General features: G+C 33.2%; 1 protein-coding gene across 46 annotated transcripts in view; it reads right to left on the bottom strand.

The window, feature by feature from the left end:
• Sox6 (SRY-box transcription factor 6) overlaps positions 1-18996 on the bottom strand; it is a 612624-nt gene that overhangs the window by 154885 nt on the left and 438743 nt on the right. The gene's annotated exons all lie outside the window — the stretch shown is intronic.

Below are 18996 nucleotides of genomic sequence, written 5' to 3'. Positions count from 1 at the left end.
AGAGTTGACTATTATGCAAATAGTCACAGTTAGTGGTCACCAGGCCATCACAGAAGACTGAGCTAGTCAATTACTTTGGATATTTCCAAAGACTAGTGAGGATGAATGTTTCTTATTCCACCCTGTCTTATTTTCAGAAAAGTATGAAACATATTAGAGACTAATGATTGTTGTTCTTAAATGGAAACCCTATTAAATACAAAATGATCAAAGTGTTTTGCCAAGATGAAAATTAATTTTTTTCAAATTCTGTATAAATGCTATATAAATATGTTAACATTTGTAAAGAATGTGGCATTCCTTTCTTTGCAAGAACCAAATCCAGATATAAACCTTTCATAAACTTTTGACCTGTAATGAAGGCAATCTGGCTTTTACCCCTGAAGTATTTTATACAAGCTTATTCTGTTAGCAATGACCAGAGTTCAATTATTAAATTCCTCATCCAGAAATGCAGGTTTACATTTTAAACTATAGGTCTTGTTAAAATTATGCACCAGCAACCTAAAGGCAGGGACTTTGTATCTCCCTAGAGCACAGTAAAAGGCCTTGCACAGAGTAGGGTCTCAACAAATATTTGAGAATTCAAACATGAATTCTTTAAAAACTTTTATTCTCTTATTTTAAAACTAAGCTATAACAATTCTGATGATTTTTTAATCTACTGAATCAAGTCAAAGTTCTCTCATCACTTACAAGTCTCAAATTGAGGCACAGAAATATAAAATTGCTCCAAATCTATTTCGTCAGAGTGATCTTTTCTTTTGACTATGCCATGATCTAACTTTGAAGTCTACTTGTTGGTAAGAAAACTTAACAATTGACTTTATTTATTTCAAGTTTTTTTAAATGATTGAACACTCCCATTATATCTGTTTAAATGCCTCTATATTATAATTTTAGAGATGCCTCTAAGCCTCTTTAAAAATTTCATCATCATCAATTATAGCCCTACTGACAGAACTGGGTAAGTTGTTCTCACCAAAACATCTAGGAATATAATTTTCAAAAATAATAATAGGGCTAGGGTCATGGGTCAGCTGTACAGCACTCACCTAGCATGGGTAAGGCACTGGGTTCAATCCTCAGCACCACGGAAAAAATAAATAAATAAATAAATAAATAAGTATTATGTCCACTTACAACTAAAAAATATTATTACTGCTAATTATAATAATATTTGTTATATCACAGTGGGATTGTTATTCAACATAGAATGAATGCCAGAAAAAAACATTTAAGCATCAGCTATCATGGCAGGCAGAAGCAGGTTCATCTTAAGCAAGGCCTAAGAACCATACCATGGAAACTGAAAAGAACAAGAATGAAGTGTCTAAGTTACTGACAGCTGGGGCTCAGCCCTGGGAAGATGATGTCTTTGGAAGTATCAGTGAGAGATGGTACCTATATATGTGACTGGACTTGGGGGATATTTTCATAAAAAATGAATACTGAGTAAAAACATAAACAGTATGTACCTTTAGGTTTTCAGTCTTTATCATACTCTAGATTTTTTAAGCAAAAAAAATAATGACATGCACTTAATGTTATTTTGAAGCATAATCTGTAACTACTGGCCTCACCCCTAATATGCACATTATATATACACCTATACACATATTCACACAGACTCTGCTACCTCTGCTACCCAAACTCAATAAACAAGCAAATCAACACTGGTGATGATTGTTAAGAGTAAGCTAACATGCTAATTTTGAAAAAGTGATTTTCTTTATTTTTGTACTTAATACTATATTAATATCTTATTTACAATAAAGAAATGTTCCTATTAAAGAAGGTGAACTCCAAACTCCCTCGCCTGGGCCATCATTAAAGACCCTCCAACGAAAGATTTCAGTGTACTTCTCCAGTCCCTGACTTACTACTCTTTACCACGATCTTTCTTTTCTTGTTTTAATAGCCTCTAATTCATGCCACTTTTCTCACTTGCCATACAAAAGAATCTTTCTTTTCCTTTCTACCTTCCCAAACCTGACCTGTCTTTCAAGGTTTCACACTAATTCAACTCTACTATGAAAATTTCTGAAATATGAATTCCTTTTCCTCTGTCAAAATATGCATTGCACATATTGTGTTGAATTATTTAATGGTTTTCCCATGTGGATGCATTAATTCACTTATTAAACAAATGTTTATTTTAATATTGACACCATTCTAGGTAACAGGATACAATAAACAATATCCCCCACCACTGTCTGCTACAGAAGACAGACAACATACAAATGAATGCATTATGTGTGTGTGTACATATACATACACCCATGAACAAATACATATATGGTATGCATATATATGTATATATATATCAACACTAGATGATAATTGGTGCTAGGAAGAAAAATAATGTAAAGAAATTGAGTATGAGAGGTGGAGGGCTGGCAACAGAGCACAGGAATTTGAATTTTATTCTAAGTATGACAGAAAGTCACTGGAGGGTTTTAAGACAGAGTAGTAGCATAACACCTAATTTAGGTTTATAAAGATAACTCTGGTTGCTGTGAGGAAAACTGTCACAGGGCAAGAATGAAAGTAAACACCAGTTTAGAAACTACCTCAACAGTCCAAAAGTGGGGAAAATGTTGGCCCTATTTCCATCTTACATATCCTCTCTGCAAAAGTAGGAGGAAAACATCTTGCAGACAGAACCTTAATGTACTTCCAAATATGCCAGTAAAACAGTAAATATGTGATTGATTGATTGATTGGAATATGATTCATCCATGCTTCCATATGAAACAGAAGCACAGCACTTGTACTAAATTAATGCCTATAAGGGAGAAGGATATCAGAAATGGAATCTGGTTAGAAACAGCTACATCTTTAACTCTTTTCCCCAAACATTATATCTTTTATTAAAATTTTAGACAGCAGAGAAGCTTACTAACAGAAACTTAAAATTCAGATTCTTAATTCAATCTCTGCATGAAAAATATATGAATATTAAGAATATTTAAGTTATCTACTAACCTTTCTAAGGGAAAAATCAATAGTAAAGTTTACAAAACAGAAAATTTAATGTATACAAACTAGCTAAAATACTGGCTAAATAAAACTCTTACTTTTCATTTCATTAGTTAAGACTAATGTGATATTTCCAAAGGAAATTTATACTATAGAGTCGCATGCTACAGTAATTCATCTCTTAAGATATTCTGCTATTATAAAGAATAATAGTGTAGGTTAGTATCAGTTAGCAATGACTCAAAGAAATTAATAACTGAACAATTCAGTGCAATCATAGCTGAAAATAAATAGAAACTTAATCCCAAAAAGAAAAGGAAAAGTACTAGTCTACTTAAGGTCAAGAAAAAATAATAACCAAAATTCACAATAGAAAATGAATATGTCAAATCTTTTACAAGTTCTTAAACTAAGAAATCATACCAAGAAATTCTTATGTTCTTTTATTCTCTATTTTAATATATATTTTATATTTATTTTAATATATATGTGTGGGTATACACACACAAACACATTAAAATACACCAATATTGCATTACCTTTGATGATAATTCTTAATGGGCAGACAAAGAATTGAGGTATTACATGTCTTATATTTGTAAGTAGGTCCAATATAATATCTTAACCAATCCTCTGTGCTATAAAAATATATATATATAGGTTGGGAACATAGCTCAATGGTAAAGTTTTCCTAGCAGGCTCTGGGTTCAGTTTCCAGTAGCTCCAAAAAAAAAAAAAAAAAAAAAAAAAAAAAAACCTATTACTAAACAGGTATGTCTTAATCCTAACAAGACATTCTGCAAAGAAAGGAAAAAAACTGTGTAAGAAATTTTTAAAAAATATGACAGGAACACTAAAGAAGAAAGAGAGGGAAAAAGCAAATGAGCAAGCATACAGTGGATTTTTGTGGTTTTCTTTTTTTTAAATAAACACTGTTAGTATATCTATAATTTTGACTCAATTACTGCCCAGTTAGTCCTTTACACTTCAACAAAGGTGAACTCTGAAACCCAGTGTTATACTTACCTTCAAGTATTTTGTAAAAATCAAAATGGCATATAATATGCTCATTGCAAAACAGAATTGCAATAAAACTTTAATTAATAATTAATTATAAAAATTTTAACCAAGATACATATGTTCAATTTCAAACTTATGAATTATTTTAAATTGAAATTTAAACTGAAAATTGAAAAACTGTGGATTTAGATTGTTCAGTTAATACAAACACGGGGACAATCTAGCGCATCAACCATTAGTTATTCTTGACTTAGGAGGTGGTACTCACTATAATATAATGAACAAACACAGAGATAGATACTTTTTTCCAAATCAAGTCTACCAATTTTCAGACAGGTCAATGAATTTATAAATTTTTATGAATAAGAAGTGAAACAAAGAGAGAAAGAGAATCCTGCCCCCTATCTCTCAAATACACACAAAGGAAGAAGAAGAAAAAGCAGTTTATTCAAATGAAGTTACTTGTATTTCCATTATCTTCTACTCACCAATTTTAGAGTGACAACCGTAATTTTTTTTTTTACTGAAAATTAGGAAACAGGAGAAGAAAAAGTGTAGAAGTGCACATGTGGATATTATAGAACTGATGTTTAATATTACCTCTGTTCCAGAATATTCAGAACTCAAAGCAATAGTACTCATGGTATTTGAGTCACATGGTACAGTATCAATCCAAAGATTTAATTTTTTGACTTTGAGTGGTTTATTACTAATTTGTGAATAATCATTGTCTATAGCCTTTTTGTCACACCCACAATGATATAGAACATGATAATGAAAGCTATGAACTTTTCTTAGATCCACAAAAGCCCAGCTATTATTTTGTTTAACTCTCCTTGATTTAACAATAAAAAAGATCATTGTTAGCTCTTTAATATTGCACTATGACGTTTCTTTGGTAGAATAAGGAGTTGAATCTACATAGAAATTATTGGCCGGTAACAATAGGTCTTTGTCCAGCTGTGAGTACTTCCCTCCTCTACAACCAGTCCTTATCTGGCTCAGGAAATGCCTGTTTTAACTGACAGGTAGGAGATTAAATCTACAGCTGCTGAAACACAATCTCAGCTCTGTTAGATAGGCTTTCATTGAAAAGCACTACAAACACATAATTTGTTTATGTTGTACCAGCAATCTCTGACAAAGCAGACTGTCTAGCTGAGACAAATGTGGTTAAACCCATTTATTGTATTATTTCTGCTACACAGAACAAGCTCTTAAAACACAGAAACTAGACAAGGCACAAAGCTATAGCTGTCTAAAGAAATCAAGAATAGATGACTTCTTGTTACACTAGCCTCTTTTACACAGAAAGCATGTTCTCCCCTGGCAAACATCTATTCCAATTTCTCTTTTAAGTGGGTGGTTCAATTATGTTTGCGCTTTCAGTTTTTAAAGTTTCTTTTGTTCCTGCCAGCATAAACAGGCATAAAATCACCTAATCACTGAATATCTCTAGACTTAAGAACATGATGAATATTTATAAAAAGTGCTATATTACCCCCTCAAAAAAAATACCCATAATGGTAAATTCTAATGACACTCCATCCTCTCTGGATATTCCTTGCAAATTCTGATAATTTATTTATTTCACTTGATAAAACATAACTTTATAACTCATAAAGAATATGAGTAGTAGTTACTTTAAAATCAAGGAGTCCTGCACAGAGATACCTAATTACTTAAATGTTAAGGGGAGAGATTTTAATAATCATAACAATGAAGTCTGCTCATCAGGTGACCATGAATTTATTATTCCAGATTAATAATAGTAACTAGAAATAGAATATTTTGGTTTTATATTTAAAGTCTATTCTTCAGGTACACATTTTCAGCTCTAGCTAGCATTCTGAATATAATGTATATACATAAATTATAAAATCAGTAGAAAGTAAAGTTTAAGTCTTTACCTACCTATATTAAGTCCTAAGAGTTATAATCAATGATAATGAAACAACAGATGGTACACAATATGGTTTTAGAAACAGAAAAACAGATGCTATAATTCAAACTTGTCAAAAATTTTTAGGAAGAGTGGCATAATAAACACAAAGATTACAAAAATATATTTGAAACATAGCCAGAAGGATTATGGTTAGCCACTCTCAAACATGTCCTTAATCATCATCGTAAAACAGGAAAGTGAGAAAATAATCTTCCAAGTTAGAACATATGTGCCACTTGGAACTCTGAGTTAGTCTTAAAATATAGAAAGTATGCCATAAACTAGCTGAAATCCATGGGGTCTCCCTTAAACAGCATGGATAATGAGGGGAATCCATAACAGACATAAACAAACCCAGAAAGATGTCTAGACCCCACATCATTATGTATGATATATGCCCAAGATATATGGGCATACATTTGAATGTTCAAGTTCAAACTTGGCTTCTATTAGACTGATTCAGTCACAGCATGGGGTTTCTTTAATAAACAAACCTTAGTGTTAGAAAATATTGGGGACTCAAATCATGTATTATGTCCCAGCTAGTTAAAGATGTGGTGCTCTAATGCCCTGTATCCCTTGAAGCTTTCTTAAAACAGACTGTAAATAATAAAGGAAAACCATATTCTAGAAAAACATAAAAGCCTTAGATTTTTGCATTACAAGTTTGGAGCAAAGAATACACAATGATAGCATGTCAACATATGCTCAAGAAAGAATTTACGTTTCCCACTAAAAATTAGAAATGGTTTTAACAATGTGGCCTTGGTTTATATCTCCCATGATTCTAATACTAAATACATTTACATAAAATATGTAACCATAATTATCTCACCACAATAAGTTCTTTGCCATGTTTGACATATTCACATATGTATAATAAAAAGATTTAGCACACTTCAGAATCATAGACTTTTAAAACTAGAATGGTTTTAGAAAGACATTTTTTTTTCAATCCCTTCATTTTAAACATGAATTTAATAAGGCTAAGAGAGAAGTGACTTGCCAAGCTCACAAAACTTAAGAATGACAAAGCCAATGCTGAAAACAAGTCTTTTGTTTCCATGTTCACTAATTTCATAAAATCATAAAATCAGATTTTCAGGGATGAAAAAGATTCAGGGACTATGTAATCAAGTAGATTTCATATGCACAAGAAGTTCCAATGAGCATTTTCAGATATATGTATGCCCTCTTCTCCCTTATCCTGAACTGCATACTCCTCAGGCTTAACTACTGCACTTGACAGAGGCACATAGGGATACCATGACTTTCCCATGGTGATATACTTAGTCAAAATCAGCTAAATTAGAACTAGATTTTATTATCTCAAGTTCAGGAATTTTCATTTTTATTTCCCATATTTTTTTTTATCTTTTTACAGGTAGAACCTAAATACAAATATACCCCTTCTTTTTTCAACTTTAGTCTAAATATGTTTTCTTAAACATAAATTCACATCATGAGCAGAGGATGAAGGCAAATCTCACTTCTTCTAGGAAGACATTCTGGCAACACTGATACACAGTAACTCTGAAAATTGCCTTTTTTCCTTTTTTTTCCCAATTTGCTCCACCACCAAGTTTGCATGCCTGTGACATACATTAAAATCAATCATGTATTACCCTTTTAAAAAATGTATGAGACCATGAATTCTGAAAATAGAATTGTAATTTCTCTCTTCATATTCCTTGCAATATACAGCACTTTATAAAGATGGCTTTTACCAAAATATAAGTTGAGTTATTTTACTGAGGGTCAGGGTACTAGTTTCAAAAAGCATAAGAGTTGGCAGATTAAACAGATACAACAACACATGAAAAGGACAATACACCATAAATTATGTGGGGTTTATTTTGGGAATGCAAGGTTGGTTTAACATTTGAAAATCAATTGATACAATTTATGATAATAAAATAAAAGAGCAAAAATTATTTTAAAAGATACAGAAGAAACATTTGAAAAAAATCTATAACTCACTCATGATTAAATTTATTTTAGCAAATTGAAATGAAAGGGAAATTCATTTATCTGATTAAAAGCATATTTGAAAACCCTACAACTAATATTATAATCAATGGAGAAAGAAGCCCTGCTTTCTCCCTAAGATCAGAACAGGCAAGAATGTCTACTCTCACCACTTCTTTTCAATATTGTCCTAGATTTCTCAGGCAGTGCAACAGACAAAAGAAAAGAAATAAAATGCACACAGTGTGAAAAGAAAGAAGTAAGATTGCTTTTATCTGCAGAAAACATGATTATGACCATAGAGAACCATAAGGAATCAAAAATAAAGCAACTAGAACTAATAAGTAAGTTAAGTCACAACAAATGAAGTCAATAACAAAAATCAGCTGTCTTTCTACATTCTAGTAGTAAAGAACTAGAAAAAAATTTAATCTCCATTTACATTAGAATGAAAATAAAATACTTAGAAAATTTTAACAAAAAATATCCAAAACCTCTATACTGAAAACTTATGAAACATTGCAAGAATAAAGTAAAGCATGAGAACTATAGTCAATAATATTGTATTGTAAACTGAAAAATTGCTAAAATAATAAATTTGAGGTGCTATTACCACTTAGAAAAGGTGAATATGGAAGGTAATGGGTATATTAATTTAATAGGCTATGATGTATTATCCTTTTCTATATTGTTTTATTCTGTTTCATCTACTTTAATGCATTTTAATTTGCTTAAATGTAGTAATGATTTCATTATGTATGTGCATATCAAAACAGCATGTGGAATACCTAAAATCTATGCAATTTATTTTACCCATGAAGGAAAATTCTGAAACACTAAAATAAATGTAAATATTCATGGAATGGAAGATGCAATATTGTTAAAAAACAAAATTCTGGGGCTGGGTTTGTGGCTCAGTGGTAGAGTGCTTGCCTAGCACGTGTGAGGCCCTGGGTTTGATCCTCAGCACCACATAAAAATAAATAAATAAATAAAGATGACATTGTGTCCAACTAAAAAATAAATATTTTTTTAAAAAAGCAAAATTCTCCATAATTTTATCTATAGATTCAACACAATACAAATCCAAATTCCAGACATCTGAGATGTAGCTCAGTGGCAGAATACTTTGTTTCTCATGAGTGAGGCCCTGGATTTGATCCCCAGTGCAAAGAAAGAAAGAAAGAAAGAAAGAAAGAAAGAAAGAAAGAAAGAAAGAAAATTCCAGCAGCAGGACATTTTGATTTGGAAGATAGCATCAAGCTGATTCTAAATGTTACATGGAAAAAATAGTCAAAACAACTTTGAAAAATCAGAACAAAGTTAGAGAACCATAGGAAGGTTTCAAGACTTACTACAATGTTACTTAATTTAAGGTGGTGTTTATTTCTATTCCATAATCAGTGGAATAGAATAGAGAGCCCAGAAGTAGATCCACATTTATTTGGTGAATTGATTTTCACAATGATGCCTGGTAATTTAGTGGGGAAAAGATAGTCTTTCAAACAGATTTTGCTCAAAGTAGATATCTGGAAAAACCAAGCTTTGCCCTTTCCCTTACATTATATAAAAACTCAAAATGGATTAAGACCTAAACAAAAAAGTTAAAACTAAAAAACTTCAGAAGAAAATATAGGAGAAAATCATGATGATACTGTATTAGGCAAATATTTTAAAACAGAACATAGCTTGAACCAGAAAAGAAAAAAAAATGATAAGATGGGTGTCACCAAAATTACAAACTTTACTCTTTAAATGACACAAATAAAAAGGGACATTATAAACAGAGAGAAGATATTTGCAAAAAAAGGGCAGGGTTTCTATCTCAAATATAAAAAATACTGTTAACACTTAATAATATGTTGAATAAATGAATAACATTCTTAAAAATTTGAATGGACAACTCACCAGGCCACTTAGTATATGAGAAGACACTTAACATCAGTCATAGTATGATAGAGTAAGCCCTAGAATAAGTGAACTAAGTCAAAAGATGTCAGTCAGACCCAGGAATAACAGATTGCTTAAATTTCAATTTCTTCTTATTAAAAGAGGTTGCCATGTAAAGAAAATGATGTAAAGTACTTAGTACATGGTCGATGCTAGTCACTGAATTTAAGTGTGATCATTTCAAAATAGTTCAATGAAGGCCTAATTCAATGCTATCTTAAACCAAAAAAAAAAAAAAAAAAACCCACAAAAACCTCCTTTGGAGGAGTTTCAGAATATTGGTGTGTGTATGTGTGTGTGTGTGTGTGTGTGTTCATCCTTACACATGTTCTCCCCCTCTAGAGATTTATGCCATGAGAGAAAGAGTGTACCTATTCCACTGCTACTCTTGTGTTCCTGGGAATGAGCTTTGAGGTAGTGGGTTTATGTGACTTGAGAATCGTGATAGCATGTTTATAAAAGTCAGTTTGAGAGAAAAAGCTCAGAGGAGCACAGCTGGGTCTCTCCTGAAAGTTTTTCTATAAGAAGAATTATTAAAGAAGGATCTTACGAAACAGAAAGACCAATATTTTCACTAAAATATCCAAGGAAGGCTAATGATAGAGATTTGGAATTATTTATCAGACACAAAAATAAGGACAGACTGAAGACCTAATGACAGATGCTAATCTGAATCTTATGACATTATAATAACATTATCATGTTATTAAACTGCTTTGAGCCACCATGGTAATTACATGGATGATGATAATAATGACAACAGTAATAATAGTAATAAAGGCTACACTGATATAACATTTGCAGTGTGCCAGGCACTTTCCTAAGTGCTTCACATTCATTAACACATTTAATTCTCAAGACATCTAGATGTGGTAGGTACTGTTATTTTCCCCATTTTATAGATGAGGTACAGAAAAGATTAGTAACTTGCCTCAATATCAGGCAGCTAACAAGTGGAAGGACCAGGATTTGAATCCAGGCAGTCTGACTCCAGAATCCTACTCTAAACCGATATGGCATACAGCTTCATGACACTGAGGTTTTAAGACGGCCACATTGTAACCGGGTTAAGAACAATGAGAAAAGGGAAGTAAGGAGACCCTTGAAAATTTCCTGGAGATGCTGTACACAATGTGAAATATTATTTATAAGTATATACATTCCTCATAACATAGCCAAATACTCATCAACACATATTTGTGATTCTGTCTCCATGAAGTCTTTGATAAAGAAAACAAAGCAGAACACTTGGCATTGTGTTAGAAGAAACTGGCTTTGTGCTCTCATTTCCACATTGCCTAGAGAAAACTCCCAAATATTCTGGAATATGTATCTTGGAAGATAAAAATAATGTTTGTGTTACAATATCAACTTAAATTACAATTTCTTCAACATTAACAAATTGTGTAAGGTGTTATTGTTTGTGTAGAAGAAACTTGAGTTTGAAAAGATTAAGAAAAACTGGGTAGTAAACAGTCCTACGCTTGCAGGGACTTTTTGCCTAGGCTTGCAGTGGCACATGCCTGTAAGCCCAGTGGCTGAGGGTGGAGGATCCTGAGTTCAAAGCCAGCCTCAGCAACGATGAGCACTAAGGAACTCAGTGAGACCCTATCTCAAATAAAATATAAAATAAGGCTGGGGATGTGGCTCAGTGGCCGAGTGCCCAGTTCAATCCCTGGTACCCCACACCTCACCAAAAAAGAGTCCTATGCTTAAATATTAAAAGCCTAGACTGAAATACTGGTTCTTCTACTATCTTACTTTAAAACCAGCAGGTCACAATTTTCTTAATCAATGAGAGAATGAATTTATACCACATATCTGAAGGAATTAAGGTGGAAACTACTTAACAGATGTGTAAATTTTCTAAAAAATGAAGTACTAAGCAAAAGTACATTATTTCTCTACATTTGCTACAAGACACCTATTTGTAAACCAGGAATTGTTTTCAGGGCTTTGCCATGATTTTATACAAGTAGATTTGTTTCTAGGAACAAAGCAGTTTAAGAAATGAGACTTATGACTTCTTGAATACGTACTACTTATATTACTTCTTGACCTCTTACTTTTGAAGACCATATATTCAGTAAATACATGCTACTTTCAGACTTTATCTCAATTAATCCACACAACACAATGCAATTGGATATTCCTGTTTTGTAGATTAAAAAAAAAACAAAGCCTCAGAAAGGAGAAGGATACAGAGTTACTAATGAGACAAAGCCAGTATATAAGAATCAATTTATTCTGATGTTTTTTTTTTCTTAACTGTAATTGTCCCAGTTGTCTTCAATAGCAATAAGATCCAATCCAGGATCATGTGTTTTTCATGTCTCTTCAATCTGTAACAGTTACTCAGGTCATTCTTGGTCTTTACCACCTAAGCAAATTGGAAGATTTCAAAGCAGTGACATTATATACTGACCCTAAATTATTTTGTTTTTCTGATGTTTCCTTATAGATTCAAGTTATATATTTTTGGCAGACATATCATGGAAAGAGATGCTTTGCTTTTCTCACTACATCCCATCAGAAGTATCTGAAATCAATTTATCCTATCACTGTGTCACCTGAGTAATGTGGTATCTGCCAGATTTCTCCACTATACTGTTAAACAATCTCCCTTTGCATTTTCCTAATTATTATGTGGAGAGATACTTAGAGATTATGTAAGTACACCATTCTTTATCCAACTTCTCCCCACAATAATTCCAGCACTCGTTTGTGTTTCTTATGTGAATTTGCTATTACTATGATGGTTGCCAAATGATTTTCTTTCCATATTTTCTTGCATATTTCTTGGTTGGCACTCTATCATAAAGAATAGGTTTCTCTTTTGCAACTAGTCATTTACACATATATATGTGATAGATAGATAGATAGATAGTTTGTGGATTCTTATCCTATTAAATGAGATAAAGCTATTATTATGCTTAAAATTTGCCAGCTATAGACACAGGTTACTTTTCAAGCTGGATTCTCTATCCTTGTATTATGTCCCTATAATTCTTTAGGCACTTCCTCACTTTCTGGAATAAAGGAATGTTCCAGATTTATTCTGTATTTTCCCTTTCCCAGATCAGACTTAAGAAAAAAGTATTCACAAGATGAGATCTGGATGTGAGGTGTTTACATTCCCACTGAGGTAGGTATACTTTACTCCTCAGTGGATGCAGTAAGAAATATTTTTGTGTATATATTATATACACACATATTTACACCTATGTTTACTTATATAGAGATAAATGTAGATAATTTTGTTACTGTAGTTAAATATAAAATCATGAAATCATGCTGAAACTTCCATATTTGTTACAATATCATATATATATATATATACACACACGTATATAATTTGTATGTGTATATACATATATACACATATAGTCATATACATACATATAAATGTGTAGATGTGCATGTATGTATGGATGTATACATTCATATGCATACACAGATATACATTTAGTCTCTACCTCCTATATGTTACCAATCCATCTTCTGATCCTGCTGAGCCACTTCCTCATTCAACAGCCTTTATCTTGTAGGCGCCAACTTTTACTGAGTGAGAAATCATGATAAGCCACTCTTTTTACAGGTTCCTCAACCCCTACTGGGCTGCCACCCAACTCAGCTACCTTTCTCAATTGGGCCTGCTTAAAGGCTTTTCAACTGAACTAGAAAGGGGAAGAGGAAAAGAGGTAGGAAGAGCACTAATATCTTTTGATTTATGTCCCCACTTCATACTAATTAGGCACTGCTATTTATTTCTTCCCTTTCATTTAACTAGGAGGTAGCATGGTATAGAAGAAAGATCATAGGTTCTGAAGTCACAGAGATCTAAGTTTGATAACTAGCTATAACCAACTCGATGATTACCTCATTTTTCTCATCTGTCAAATGGTAATGATAAAATCTACATTGTTGCATATTTATGAAAATTAAAGAAAATTGATAAACTAGGTTAGTGCTTGGCAGATAAATATATCAATGATAAATATTATTAAATTATTAAACTTATAAAATAAAAGTATGCACATGGTTAGTTCTACCTGGGTATTGGGGACTAGTCAGGTGAAATACAACAAGGACAACAGTAGGATTAACTTTTGCTCAAACTTTTAACACTCAAGAACCTGGATATTGAGCTTTCAGTGCTATGCTTTAGTTCTGCCGTATTTTACTACTAAGTAGAAATAATATGACAAAATGTTCCTAGAAAAAGAAATTTAAGAAAAACCAGAATAGGTGCTCAATAAATAAAAATGCCTCCTCATACTTAAGAGATGAGACAGTGAAGATCATCATATGGGTCCCAGGGAGAATTAGATTTCTCAATTAGACTTGTATTTTAAAATGCTTTGGCAAAGAGATAGTATTTCCACACTAAAAATGGCAGTAAAATGAGACCACAGGTACTTAGGTATTATGAGTGCATGGAAAGGTGATAAGACTGGTTGCCCTGACTGCTTCATTTTTCCCAGTAAAATATTAGTGAAGTTATTATGTCTTAGAGAGCAAACACTTTCATGTCGCCTGGGTATCTTTTAAGAGTCCACAGAAGTTCTTTCATAAAATGTTTCCTTGAAGGGAAAAGGGTAGTGGAGTTTGAAATAGTTCAGCACAGCACTCCCAATCTTGTCTTTTAAGTCATTTCCTTCCTCAAGTCCTGCTTAATCCCTTCTCCCCCCAAAGCAAGCTGAGATGAACACTAAAAAAGTTTTCTTCTTTATATTGTACTCACATTTCTTATCTTCTTTCATCCAAGTGGATGAAATTAAAATAACTTGGTTCACTTCAGCACCCTGAAGAGCACAGCCAGTTTATCACTCTGATGTTCCAGGTCAGATTTAAATCTTTCAGTTACTCTCTTCTCCCCTAAATTCCGTTATTCAGTGTGAAATTTAAAACTTGCTAATGACTGCACACTAGAAATGCAACCTGGCATGAAGATGCGAATTACCATGAACCTCTTAGTCTTTCACACACCTTTCAAAGGAGATTAACCATTGCTTCACAACTACTTGGTCATAGCATCTTTTTATACAAACACCAACTGCTACTTAACAAATTATAAAAAGCAAATGATCTGTAATACCTTCTATAGCCATTGAAATGTTGTGTACCACTTCCTGAGCCTGTCTTTTAGCTGATTAGCAAATACAGTGAATGTAACCTTGTAGATTCTTAACATTTAAAGACAACATTCTGAAGAAATTTCAAGTATGTTCTGCCAATCAGTTATTGAGTTAGACCACCCATAGCCATTTTTTCATTCTTCATTGTTTGAATAATATGGAAGGAAATTTCGTGTATACTCTCTTCTTCCTGTATTTTCCAGCTAGATTAAGCTGTTGTCTTCACAATTGCCTCCCAGCTGCTGTGACTTGTGAAAACAACAGACCCTGCTCTGTTGTCTGGAGAAAGCCGGGATTGTCATGAGTAACTTTATTGCAGGCACATGAGTGTGTTAAGACTTTAAAACACGCTCAAATGTCATGTGCACACCCAATGACGGGCAAGAATAATTATGAAAAAACAAGAAATCTATGTCTATGAAACTGTGTTGGACAAAATGGGCCATTCATTGTGTTCCCCTGGGAATGCCTGGACTCTGCAGTCAGAAAACAAAAAAGGCACTTTTTTCCTGCCGTAGGCTGAATGCTTAGCTTTGCCATCTGAGCCCTAAGAAAACACGGGCCCCTCTACTGCTGGCTCACCCACGCACACTAAAAAATATTAATGCCTCTCTCCTTACTTTTTTTTTTCAGGCATCCTCTCTGTGTAGGCTGTAGCCAATATAATGTCAACACAAAGGCAAAATAGTTTATCTAACATCAGTCCCCCACAATTTCCCTCTTGTCCTCAGTTAATTGCCCTTCCCCCAACATTAAGAAGAAAAAGAAAACCAAAAGATAATCTTTACTCCAGTGAATAACTTGTCTCTGGCACAGAGTTTATCTTCAGCAATTCTCTTTTCTCTTCTTTTACATGTGTGCTACTGTTTAAATTCTTACCAAATACTATGCTCTTGTACTTCCAAATTGCTGCTTCTGCCCTAAGGAAGTTTCTGTAAGTCATTTTGGGGGGGGGCAAAGTTTGTCAGTTTCTTCTCAAGAACGCCCCTTCTCAAAGTTAACTACCATGTGTCCTTCCTGTCAGTTTGTGCACTTACATTACGCAAATGGAATGACAAATGAAAGTCCAAATCATTTCAGCCCCAACACATTTTAATACACATATTTCACTGGAAGTTCAAGGTTTTTCTGCTTTATTGCAATTTGCAACCACAGTTATTTTATGTTAACAGACAAGGTAACTTATTCACTGATTTTCCTAGATAGATACACTGCACTTTGATGGTCTGCTATAGACTTTACAGCAATTTCCTTGGCAGCTGAACCAGCAGAAAGAAATCTCCAATAAACAGATTTCCAAAACAGTAAGCTTTTGCCCAGGATCTTCAATCTTAAACCCTTTCTGTACATTCTAGGAAGAAAAGACTCAGAGAATATGTGCTCCATTACAAAGCAGGGAAATAAGAGTTTGAGAGATAAAGGCCATAAATTTCCATTTCATCTTCCTTTCAGGAGCTCATTGCTCTTATATTCCCACCCAGACACCACTGACTTCAGAACCTGTCAATAAGCTAGGAAAAGAAAAAACACTTTGGTTGTTAAAAAAAAAAAACCAAACAAACAAACAAAAAAACTTAGCTATAGAACAACACATGTCAACTCCTTTGACTTGTAAGTATTTTAAAACTCATCAAGTTTAAACATGTGTCTCATCTTTAGCTAATGAGCAAATGACTTGGAAAGGCAACAGCTGGAGAAGTGAGATATAAATTTTATCTGACAATAAAATGTGGTTATCTTTTATTTAGCTAACTGGTGCTAATGACCCAGTAGCAGCCAAGGCTAAGAGAGAGGCAATTGTGGGTACAAGTATACATACCAGCAAAAACCAGGGTATATTTAGTGAACCAACTGGTTGTTTTGACTACACCACTCCCAAAGCAAAGATTTGATGGAATTAACCATTTGAATGTGAATGTTATGATGGAATCAGAGAGTTGGAAAGCATTATAGAGATAATCTAGTTACTCAATTTTAGGCCAATTCATATATATATATATTTACTTACTTATTTATTTTATGTGGTGCTGAGAATCGAACCCAGTGCCTCACATGTGCTGGGCTACACTGAGCCACAACCCCAGCCCCCAATTCACTTTTTAACCTAAGTATATTGAGGGTAGGGACACTGAGATAAAGATCACTGCAGTTAGCATCAAAGTAAGTATAGGAAGCAGTCCGAGGTGTAAAAAAATAATAATTAATTTTAGAAATGACTTAAAAATTCATATCAATTGAATAGGTGAAGGTTACATGTCTCTAAATTGGGAAGAACTACTTTTATTTGATAACCACATATTCAGAAGGAGGAATATTAATTATGGCAGACCAAAGTCCAGACCCAGAATTCATCTCAAATATTTTCCACATAAGAGGAACAGCCTTGCACTAGCAATGCTGCTACAGTGGTATTTTGCAGAGATGTTAGGGGCTGCCCAGCAGAACTTAAGGAAGACTACCTCAAGAAAGCCACTGTGGGATGGCATGAGTAACCCTTCCATAGAGCCTTCTCTCAAATGGAAAGTTGATTTCAGGAAGTTTTCTGATCCACGCAGCCTAAACAAGATTTCCTCCATCTGCTGGATCCTAAAACCTAAAAACACATAAAACTCATACTGAAGTAACACTGAGCAAGGAGTCTAGAACTAATTCTGTCTCTCAGGCTGAAAGATGATGTACTTACAACCTAGCCAGCCATCAGACCAGCCATGAATTTGTTTTAACAATTCAACAACATCACCATTCCTCATTCATCCACTTAGCTTAATTTTCCTAGTATCACTTTCACTGCTGAGGTTGTCTCTATTAAGCCATTTTTTTTGCATCATTAACTTTTAACCAGGCATCGATAGCTTTATTGTTTAAATTGCGTATGACTTTATTTAACGTCAGCATTTCTTCTAGCTCCTGACAAGAAGTCACATTTTATAACTAATTAAATTGATCCCTGGGAAGCAAAAGCCACTAAACGGAATTATTCGTACCCAAGTGTCAATATATTAAATCAAAGGGCTAATGAGTTGGGTCACTGCTTCTTTTATTGGGAGGCTATAGCAGAATAGGACTCATATTATCCTCTATTTTCTGCCTTAACAATCAATTTTATTTAAACCAAAGGCAGCTAATTAATACTTTTGGATTTTATAGTAAATAATACCTCATTTATAACACATAAATGGAGAATGGAAAATTTTCTTTGATGGCATATGCAATATATTTTTCACATCTTTTTATGACATTGGGTCATAGAAACATCCAAGGTGATCTAAAAGATGTTTAGCACGCAAATGATTTTGAAAAGTTCTAGGTTTCAACTCTGAGCCTTATGAGTGTAAATCTTGATGAAAATTTGCCTCTTGGAGCTGACAATAGTGACTAATGAAAGTGATAAAGAAATTACTAAATTTGTCATGTCAGCTTTCCTATCACTCTTGCAGCTGCTGAGTAATACTTTGAATGGTTTCATTATTTACATTTGGACACTACTTTTAAAATTCATCACCTAATAATTCATAACCACTCACTCTTTCCAACATAACTTAGCTTCTTTTGACAAAATCCCTGCAGAACATTATACTGTTGCTTTCAGTGAATCTTGTCAAACCTATTTATTCAGAGATAAAATTTCATGTTTAATTAGTTGTGCCTGTGAATTTTACATTTTATTTGGGAAGATTTCACCCCATAATTTATTATTTCAGTATTTCAAAGGAAAAACATAAAATGAGGTATGGAATCTCTTACATCTTCAAAAACATAAACATATGGTCTATGAAATCATGACTATCATACAATTATGTAACAAATACTACAAGTTGAAAAATTCAATTCTATAAAATTAGGCCTGATGGCAATCATCTTATGGTAATTAAGAGACCATCTCTAGGAAACAGTGCCAAGGCAGAGATAAAAATGAGAGTGCAAAGAACACATACATGACCAACTGCAATTGCTAGATAACAAAGGCAATACTTTTTATTTAGGTATAACAAT

Source organism: Marmota monax, unplaced genomic scaffold, assembly GCF_021218885.2.
Source record: "Marmota monax isolate L192 unplaced genomic scaffold, Marmota_monax_Labrador192_F-V1.1 WCK01_AAM20220418_F8-fsc00061, whole genome shotgun sequence".
Taxonomy (NCBI): domain Eukaryota; kingdom Metazoa; phylum Chordata; class Mammalia; order Rodentia; family Sciuridae; genus Marmota; species Marmota monax.
Note: the sequence above shows the minus strand (reverse complement) of the source record. Positions and strands in the feature narration are given on the sequence as shown.